The sequence below is a fragment of the Anser anser genome, assembly GCF_964211835.1.
Source record: "Anser anser genome assembly, chromosome: 26".
In the NCBI taxonomy this organism is placed as follows: domain Eukaryota; kingdom Metazoa; phylum Chordata; class Aves; order Anseriformes; family Anatidae; genus Anser; species Anser anser.
Window position 1 is genome coordinate 5,767,994 of NC_139747.1, and position 9,299 is coordinate 5,777,292.

The 9,299-nt window shown below is 37.7% G+C and overlaps 1 protein-coding gene across 1 annotated transcript in view; it reads right to left on the bottom strand.

The window, feature by feature from the left end:
* Window positions 1–9,236, bottom strand: part of GKN1 (gastrokine 1) — a 42,140-nt gene extending 32,904 nt beyond the window's left edge. Inside the window, exon 1 of the mRNA XM_083811790.1 lies at window positions 9,088–9,236. The gene's annotated coding sequence lies outside the window, so the exon portion shown is untranslated. The remainder of the gene's footprint in view (window positions 1–9,087) is intronic.
* Window positions 9,237–9,299: the final 63 nt, after the last annotated feature.

The window sequence follows — 9,299 nt, forward strand, 5'->3', positions numbered from 1 at the left end:
AGTGAGGAAACACCAGAAGTGTGGGATCCTTCAGATAGAAAAGTGTTTATGCACAGCTCATAGATGTTAAACAGCTGTGAAGGAGATAACACAACAATAAGGATAGAACTGTCAGTACAAAACTCTAAAAAGTGGAAGAATCATTAAAAATTCTCCAATTAAAATGTATTTTCGTGATCCTGAGCATCACAACTGTTAATACAGTTTAATTAGTACCTGTGAGATAGAGGTGTCTTTTTATGCACGCACTGCCACTAGAATGGACTCAAACTGATGGGACAGCTAATCAGAAAACAATTTGTGTATCAATCAGGAAAGCATCCTGGCAACAACTACTTATAGCAGTTGTCTAGGGGCTCTCATTTTCACCGCCCATTGTGGTGGTTTTTTTTTTGTTTTTTTTTTTTTTTAAGTTGTCAAGATAAAGTCACATTTTTAATATGCCATTTAAATTTGGAGAAGAATTAGTCTTTCACTTTATTGTTGGTCTTGTAAGATTTTTTCAGGTGAGGAAAATCAGCAGTTGTGAACTGAGCTACTAGCAGCATTTAATCAAATTTCTAACTAATGCTAACCAATATATATGTATCCTGAGCATCCTAAACAATAAAGATGCAGAAGCCAAACTAAAATCAGTAACAGACAAGCAAACCCTATGCAATTATACCTGGGCTATACACAAGCTCTTTCCCTTTAGAAAAGTATACTGTATGACAAAAACTAATATTTATTAATGCTTCTCTCTCAATTTTTTTAACTTTTTCATAAAAAAGAATGTCTCCAAAACAGTTTTTCCCAGCCTTTCTCTGGTAGCTTTGGCAACAAAAAGCCATGAGTTTAAACATTCTGGAAGGTTTAGCCATAGGGAATGTAATCATTACCTTTTTCTTCTGCACTAAATATAATAAGCATTTAAAACATTTTTTTTTCTTTCATTTGCTGATAACCAGCACATATAGAAGGCAAAACACCATAGAGTCTAGGAGGACAAGACCATATTTGGATTTTTTGCTGTGTTTGAAGTGAAAATAAAAAGAACTTCTACACTTTTTATTTTTTTAAGTGGAAAAGACAGAATTTGGTATTCATTTGCATGACAAACATAACTGAGAAAGGCTGCTGACCATCCTAATTTATCCATTATAATTCCAATCATCAGATTACAGAAACTGAAATGTTAATTTTAATTCTTTCAATTTTTAAGGATGGATTTAGACAATTTTTATTTGTTTGTTTTTTACTGAATCAGTCTCTTCTACTGTCACATAGAACTTAACTTTCCTTTTTGATGCCAACCCTAACATAAAATAAACAGAACAATTATTAGACACACTTGTCTCATTTTTCTTCATGTTTTGTTGAGGCGAATACAAGCTGTTGGCTTTGTAATTACCATCTCGCACTGAGATATCAACAAACTACCAGAAAATATTCCATCTATGTTTAGTTGTTAATTAAGTAATTTTGAGTTATTAATCAAAATAATTTCAGGTGAACATAACCTGTTTTCTTCAAATCCATTGTTCAAGATTAAAAATCTATAGTTCCAAAAAACAGGGACAGGATATAATTAGTCATTGTTCCCAAGAGCTTTGTCCTTTTAGGGCTTTGGAAGTATTTAAATGGAGTTGTCATTAAGGAAAAGAATGTTATTCCTCAAACAGTCCACTTGGACATAGCTGACAACGGGGAACAACTTGGGAGATTTCTGTAAAGTTTTGTTCAGGAGTCTTGCTTTTGTCAGTGTCACTGAAGCTGCTCAGAGGGTTGCCCAAAGTTTAACACCCACATGAATCCAAAGCTTCACAAAATAACTAGATTATGAGAGAAGGAATTTCAGCAATGTAAAATTAAAACTTTCTCTTGACCTTTTTCTATTAAGCTGTGCTGTGAAGCAAGTATGATAAGGAGCCAGCGGAGTCAAAATTTTTAGTATTAAATAGCGTGCCTACTCTGCTGTTCATTAGCATTACAATACAATCAGGTTCTTTATGAAGATCTCAGATATTGATTTCATTTCAACTGTGTCCCACTGGATTTGAATTGTTAGCCTAAATAAATTGTGTGACCTTTAAAGGTACTAAATTTTAAATGACCTTTTTATATTATTTAGAGCCTCAATCTGTGTATATACACAAATAATGGGAGGGGAGACGAATCAATAGATTTCTTGAGGTGTCCCCCATCTCATAAATGATATAAGCAAATGTTTATCTTAGTGTTCCTGGAAATACTTATGCTCATGGAAACATTTTTATCACCTGTATTGATGTGTTTTGAAGCTTGGCAGGAAAAAAGAAAGATTAAATGTTGAAATGTACAGAAGCAGACACAAAAGCAAGGGGCTGCATTGTCTTTCTCATGTAAGGATCTAAGAATTTCTGTGTATCATTCTCTCACTACACAAGACTGAGTTATGTGCATGACTGCATGCTAGCACAAATTTCCCAATTACATATAAAGAAAATTCAATCACACTGGATAATGGTAGCTCCTCCAAATAGTGCTCAAGGAACTGAGCACACAGGGAGCTGGGATTCACAGTAAAAATGAAGCCACATGCTTGCAGTGAATTTGCCACATACGACTGACAGGACACTGATGAGAAGGCAATGTCCAGCTCTTTCCAGTCCTCTTCTTTCTGTTTCTGTTATTCAGGCTTTGTGCCAGCTTGAAAAATCTCTGCGTATCATTATTTATCTGTACCGCCTCATGGCCAATGACCTGCCGCTAAGACCAGATTGCAGTTGTGCAAATGCACAGTGATGGACTCCCTTCCTAGAGCCTGGAGCTTTTGCCACCTCAGCAGGAAAAACAGAACAAAAAAAGGTAATTGACAGCAGACATGCAGGTAGTCTGCGTGCCCTACTTGTTAGTGTGTCCCCCAGCCTTTTCTCTTGCCTGGAAATAGCTGATGAAGATGAAATGCCACTGGCTTCCCTTATAGAGCTATTGATGTGCATTTCAATATTGTCTCCAAAAGGTCACAAGGAGGCTGTGTTACACAGCTTAAGTAGTTCCCTTCTGTTGTGGCTGCACAATGTCTTTCCTTCTTCTCTCTGTTTTCTTTTCTTTTTCTCCGTCACTCTGGTTTTAACACATTGCTATGCCTCTCTCTTCCCACTCTTTCTTTAAATAATATCTTTCCGATTTCCAGATCCATCTGAAATCAGAACAGAGAGCTGCTGGGGAACAGCCCATTTATGGAAAGAAAATCCAGAGCAGCCATGAACCGAGGCATACAGGAACAAGGACTCAGGCAGATGCAGGAATGGAAACTAATTTTAGTTATTCCATTGCAAGCTCATCACACTGTCAGTGTCACACTCTTCTTTATCTACCATATCACATCCAACAGTTGCCTCATGCCACAGCTATCTCCTGACAGAGACAATTGTGGGCCATATTCGTAATAATTTTGTGTCTGTATTTTGGAAAATTTCAAATCATATGCTGGGATGCTTGCTAGAGCACATTAGCTTGCATCACTCTCCTACTTCCCTGAAATGGCATATATGTCAGTGGTATCCTGATTAGAGAGCAGCTTTGAACCAAAACCCCTGCATTTATACAGATTTTGGAAAGGATTGAAGATGTGCTCAGCAGGAATTTTGAAAATTTCCAAACAAGATGTCTTAATGTTGATTCAGTCTGAATGTTGACATTTGATCAAAGTATTGTGATAGAGATACGTTATACCTCTTAACACCATGCAGTGGAAAAATATGTGGGCTTTTTTTAGATTTATCTGTGTTTTTAAGGGGTGATTAACGTCACCAAAGGCACTGATGTTTTTTTCTCCATTAAAACACATCCTTTCTCCTTTATTAATGCTGTATTACTTAATGGGCAAAAGAAGTCATGTGTCTGAGAATGAGAACTCTCCGTGTCATTTAGAAAAGACTCTCAGGCTTGACATTATTTTTTTCTCAACGGTTCTAGCACAGAAACAAAAGTTCCCTTGTGCTATAATGCAAATCACTTGCAAGAGCAGGTTGGGGAGGGGCAGGGGGTATTTTCTTGTGGCAAAGCAGGGCATTGCATTTTGAATTCCAGAAATGGAGGCATGATTGCTGACTCAAAGTTGTTTGAAAAATTTTCTTCTATGAAACAAGGATGCATCCCTTTTGTTATCCTCTCCTTCTTTCTTCTTTATATACAGTGTACGTTCTTGCAGGACAGATTTTTTTCTTATGTATTACACATGCAAATACGGAAATGTTCCATGACAAATAAACATGAAGCTTAAATGAAAACTGTAAAGCTGCTCAAGGTCACAGGATACTGGAAATGTCCAATATTTGTTTGGTTTCCTGTGTCTCCAGCCCTAAATATGGGGATTTGAAATTACAGTTTAAAGATCTATAAGAAAAGTCCCTAAAAGACCATACTGGATGCAAAGCCTTCCCTTGTGAAATCTGAAATGAAAAGCTCTTACCTCCATATTCCAGCCCAAATTTTACCTGTGATATTTATATTCATTTATAAACAGAGCAGACAATATTTTAATATCTTTCCCCTATCCAATAGATGATTTATTTAATCAGATATTTTTTCATCAAATATCTCTCTTTTTTATTACCAAACAAACAAACTAACTAAAGAGTAATCTGTAAGGAATATTTGATTTTCAGCAATGCTTCTGTATTTAAACCATGATCAATTACATTCTTTTCCTCTACTGAAAACTTAATCTCTTTGGGTTTTCTTTTATATGCTTTCAGAGTGGTCTTTTCAATAGAATCTATTCAAAAAAGGAATCAGGGAGAAGGAGTAAAAATAGAAAGAAAAAAGGAAAAGAAACAGATTTATTCATGTTTAAAAAACCTTAATATCTAATAAAATTGGATTGTAAATCTTATGAAAATTTTTTGTTATGCACTACTGAACCAAAATCCAGCTGACTGAGTTTACACGTGGAAAAATTACACGTGACTTCTTGTAACTAACTGGCAAGCTTTCTGTTTATTCACTGAGGAACCATTTAAGTCACAAAAGCCCAGGACACGTAAGCAAACATTAAACACTTTCTCTTGGAAAAAGTTCCACATCCCAACACTTTCTGAGTGTGTTAGTGAGAGCAGGTTTTTCTCCATGCTGAAAATCATGCTAAGGAAGGGTAAGGATGCTTAAAAAACACTTCACATTCTTTTTTCCCAACTTCCTCTTACCCAGAGGAGCATCACACCATTTCAACCATGGTGTATCGTCGACCTTGGCACTTCGTAAAGCTCTGCTTCACTTTCTAGGCTTTCAGCGCTGAGCTTGCCTCACACATTCCTGTTCAAACCCCTGCTCTTCTGCTGCCTCTTGACAGAAGAAGCCATAAAGGCATCAGCTTGGAGGAAGCTGCATGGTGCCTGAGATTAGAGTCTATTTTGGAGACCCACAATCTTCAGGACTGACCCTTTCGACAGCTGAGCTGTTCCCAGGAGTTGCTGCCGCATAGCCTCGGCTACCGCTGTGTCAGCCGCGCTCACGTTCTTGCCCGAGCTGCTTAGCACTGTGAGTGCGAACGGCCCTCTCTCTGCACACCTCCTCCAGGTCTCATGGCATGAGAATGGAGAGTGTCCAATCTAGAGTGCCACCTCCACCAGCAGCCAGCTCGAACAGGAAGGGCGAGGCATTAGTTAAACAATGCCATAGTTGCATTGAATATTGTTCCCTGATTCTGTCGGGATCAGTGCAAAGGCTAATGTTTCCATTAGCTACATTTTCCCATGTACAACTTTGAATTCTCTGGGGAAAAGAACCCAAATTTCCTAGGAATGAAGGCCAAGAAACCTTTCTGTAACGCTACCTGCCTGATGCACAATTTATTGCTCATGAAATGGGGTCATCAATTATGCTACAAAATTTAATAACAATTATACAGTAATGCCTATTAATGTTCTCTCTCTCCATCTACCTCAGTTAATCTGTTTAGCATAGATTTCTTGAGGGTAGTTTCCTTTCCAGGATACTTATTGTACATGTAAATTGCAGTGCATGTGAAAAAAAAGACCAAACCTCTTAATTTCAGTGACATGAAATAAAGCCATTCTGTTAAATACTTCAACTCTGGAAAAAAAAAATCATGTTAAATTAATCAGCCTAAAACCTAGGGAAACAGGAAGCTGCTTTTATATCAGATGTACTCTATGGGTTCTCCTCTATTTGGCAGATCCCCAACAGGGTCTAAGTTGAGTAAGCTAAGAAACTCAGTGAAAGCTGGTTTGTATATAACACAGCAGGCTGCATTGCCTTTCAGCATGCTATTGTTCAAGGAGTTATCAAAACAAGAGTGGAAATGCAAAGACAGCTGGAATGTCTGAGCAGTGATTGTGCTTCTCATGAGCCACTGAATGAAGATGACATATTTGTGGGTTAAGGAATTTATGTCAGATCGCTGTGTGCACACTACATTTTACTTACATATTTATATCTACGGGGTGTGAACTTACAGATTCACAGAAAATGTCTGGACTTAGTAAGGCTTAGAGAGGTCAGTAGCCCAGCCTCTGCTCGAAGGCAGTGTCAGCTCTGCTTATGTCACTGCCAGAGCAGTTACAGTAACCTTGTTCATTTTCGTCACCCAGCAAACCAAAGCTGCACAGCAGGCTAAGTTTTAAACTGTAGGAAAGTGGAGTGAACATGGAAAAACTCTTCTGGCTGTAGAATTGTTCGATTAACAGAATAATAGAAAGGAGACTGACTTTATGTGTGCTTAAGGCTCACTCCTCAGAATCACCAGTGTTCATAGCAAGGGCAGAGATTCAGCGAAAAACCTCAGTTGTACAAATACTCAAAAAATGCTTTTAAATTTAAAACCTTTAGCTCTAAAACTCACAGAAAACTCAAAACCCTCAGAATTGGGCCCTATAATGCTGTAGATCCCAATGCCTACAAGCTCTGAAAGGCATATCTCTGCTTGCTGTTGCCTATGCATTCAAGCTGTTATTCATGCTTGTCTGAGAAGGAAAACCAGATATGAGCAAGCACTAAGGATAAGGCCATATGCTGTGAAGTGCTGAGAAGATTCAGCACCTCTTGCCTTCCAACAGGCAGGAGCTCCTATGAAATGCTTACACCCTTCATGGAAAAATATATACATTTATATATATGAAGTCAGTGCATTTCTGAAATTAATATTTAAGCATAAAAAGGACCTTTTGAAACCACTTCTGTAGGTACTATTGCTTTCATAGCAAATGTACTACCTGTTCACCTGTCTATGACAAACCATCTCAAAGATCTCCTTTTACAGTAGCCAGTTACTGTACTGAAGAAAAGAGTTAGGGCTATGTTCCCCGACTCTTTTCTCACAGTTTTCATTGTTAATCTCCCTCCCTACGGCCATATGGACCTTAGCTCAGCATAGTCAGGTGATGAATCACAAGCAAGAAGGCTGTGCTTTTCTTTTTAAGTTAATTAACATAACTGACCTCAGCTCAGCTCCAGAATTTCCCTAAGATTTTCTGTGTTTAGCTCTGGAAAGCCACAATATTCAGAGAAAGTCTTTGATAAGGCTGAAGAGGATTTATAGATAAGGTTGTACAGATAACCATGAAATCCACCCTGAGATCTAAATTAATCTTCCTAAACTCAAATATCAACTTCCAATGCAGCTAAGCAGTAACAGGGACCTTGATAATGTGTTTTGGTTTATTATCAAGTTTCCCGTGCCTAGAAGGAGAAAAGTTGAATAAAGCCAGGTTAAAAGGCTTAGCTGATGTACCTGACATCAATACCATACATGACTTTGACAAAGATATTGATATTTATGAAAAAAAAAATACAAAAATAGAGAGTATTAGTTTAAATAAGCATGGCTTGAGTATCTTTCTAACTAAGTCAGCTGGAGTTGTGACCACTTCTGCCAGTGACAGATTTGGGCTATTGAAGAAGGAAGAAAGTTGCAGAGATGGGGTAGCAAATCACTGGACATGCTTAGCCAGAATGGCTAAGATGGCTAAATGGCTAAATGGAAGAGTCCAGAAAAATCAACAAATCAGTTTAGGTTTACTCTTTGGTAAAGCTCTTGGTAAAGCTCTTATTGGCAGCAAAACTTTGCAGTGGTAATGAGAAGAAATGGCCCTTCATCTTGAAGTTGACTGCTAGAGAGGAGCTGAGCTCTGGCCCTGTAGCCAAAACAAGGCCACTTTGAAAAAGTCTCAATAATGAAGTGATTTAAGTGGTCAATGTTATATAACAACAATGTTATATAACAACTTGCTCAAGAAAATATACATATTCTTTGCATGTGCGATGCTCACATTTTGTTGAAATTTGCACATCAGCCACTGAACAACTTTAGCACACCTTTTTGGCAAAAACTTTTCCAGATACCCCACATTGTACCTCTGAGCTATTTGAAGTCGTGCAAAGGTGAGTAATGAAGTCAGTAGTCTGTTGGCCTTTGTGCATTTTCAATAGTTTTTGGACAGTCTTGTGACTAAATAAAAAGTAACTGTAACCTATAACCTCCTGAGTCAAATATGTAAGATGTGAAAGGAAGAAAAGATTTTCTTTACTTTCTCTGTTTCTGAGCCTTTATATGGCACATGGCATTGAGCACTGGCATTCAACCAGTGTTAATGTTCAGATCAGGAAAGAGTGTTTTATAGCAAAAACAAGCACTGAAAATAAATAAAATAAAATAAAATAAAATAAAATAAAATAAAATAAAATAAAATAAAATATGAAATAAAATAAAAGTCCTTAATCACTAAACAACACAGTGCCTTATGCATGTAATATGGTGTCTGCATAAAAAAAAGGGCTCCGTTTTTTTTTACAGTTTTACAGGCCATACTCTGATCTTCCCTGACTCATATTCACTGTCTTCAAAGTGCTTTTCCCAGTGAAGCCCTTGCAAAGTGCAGCTTTATAGCTGCAATGTGAGAAACCCTCCTCACCCAAATATCTTGAGCTCACATACTTCTCTGCATTCAGGGCCTTGTGACCCCAGTGTTGCTGTAGTACCAACAGCTCCCCTCCTGTGCTGCAAAGGCACAGAAGAATGGACCTTTTCCCAGAGAGGTTCCTTTAAAAGTGAAATTTTAAAACTTATTTTTATATTAGTTTTTAAAAAGCTAGATTTGTTACCTTAAAGGAGCTATTCTTTGCCCTTGGTGCAAAATTCATAGGTTTCGGCAGAGGCTCTGTAGAATTTACGTTAGCTTGAAATCTGTGTGGATGAAATTGTTCACGCACGCCAAAGGAAGTCAGCTACCAGGAGGCAGAAAGTAAGGGCAGTTCCTCTCCGAGGAGAAACTCGTCCTATCTCCTAGTGTCCTAGCGCAAATGTTTACAAAACG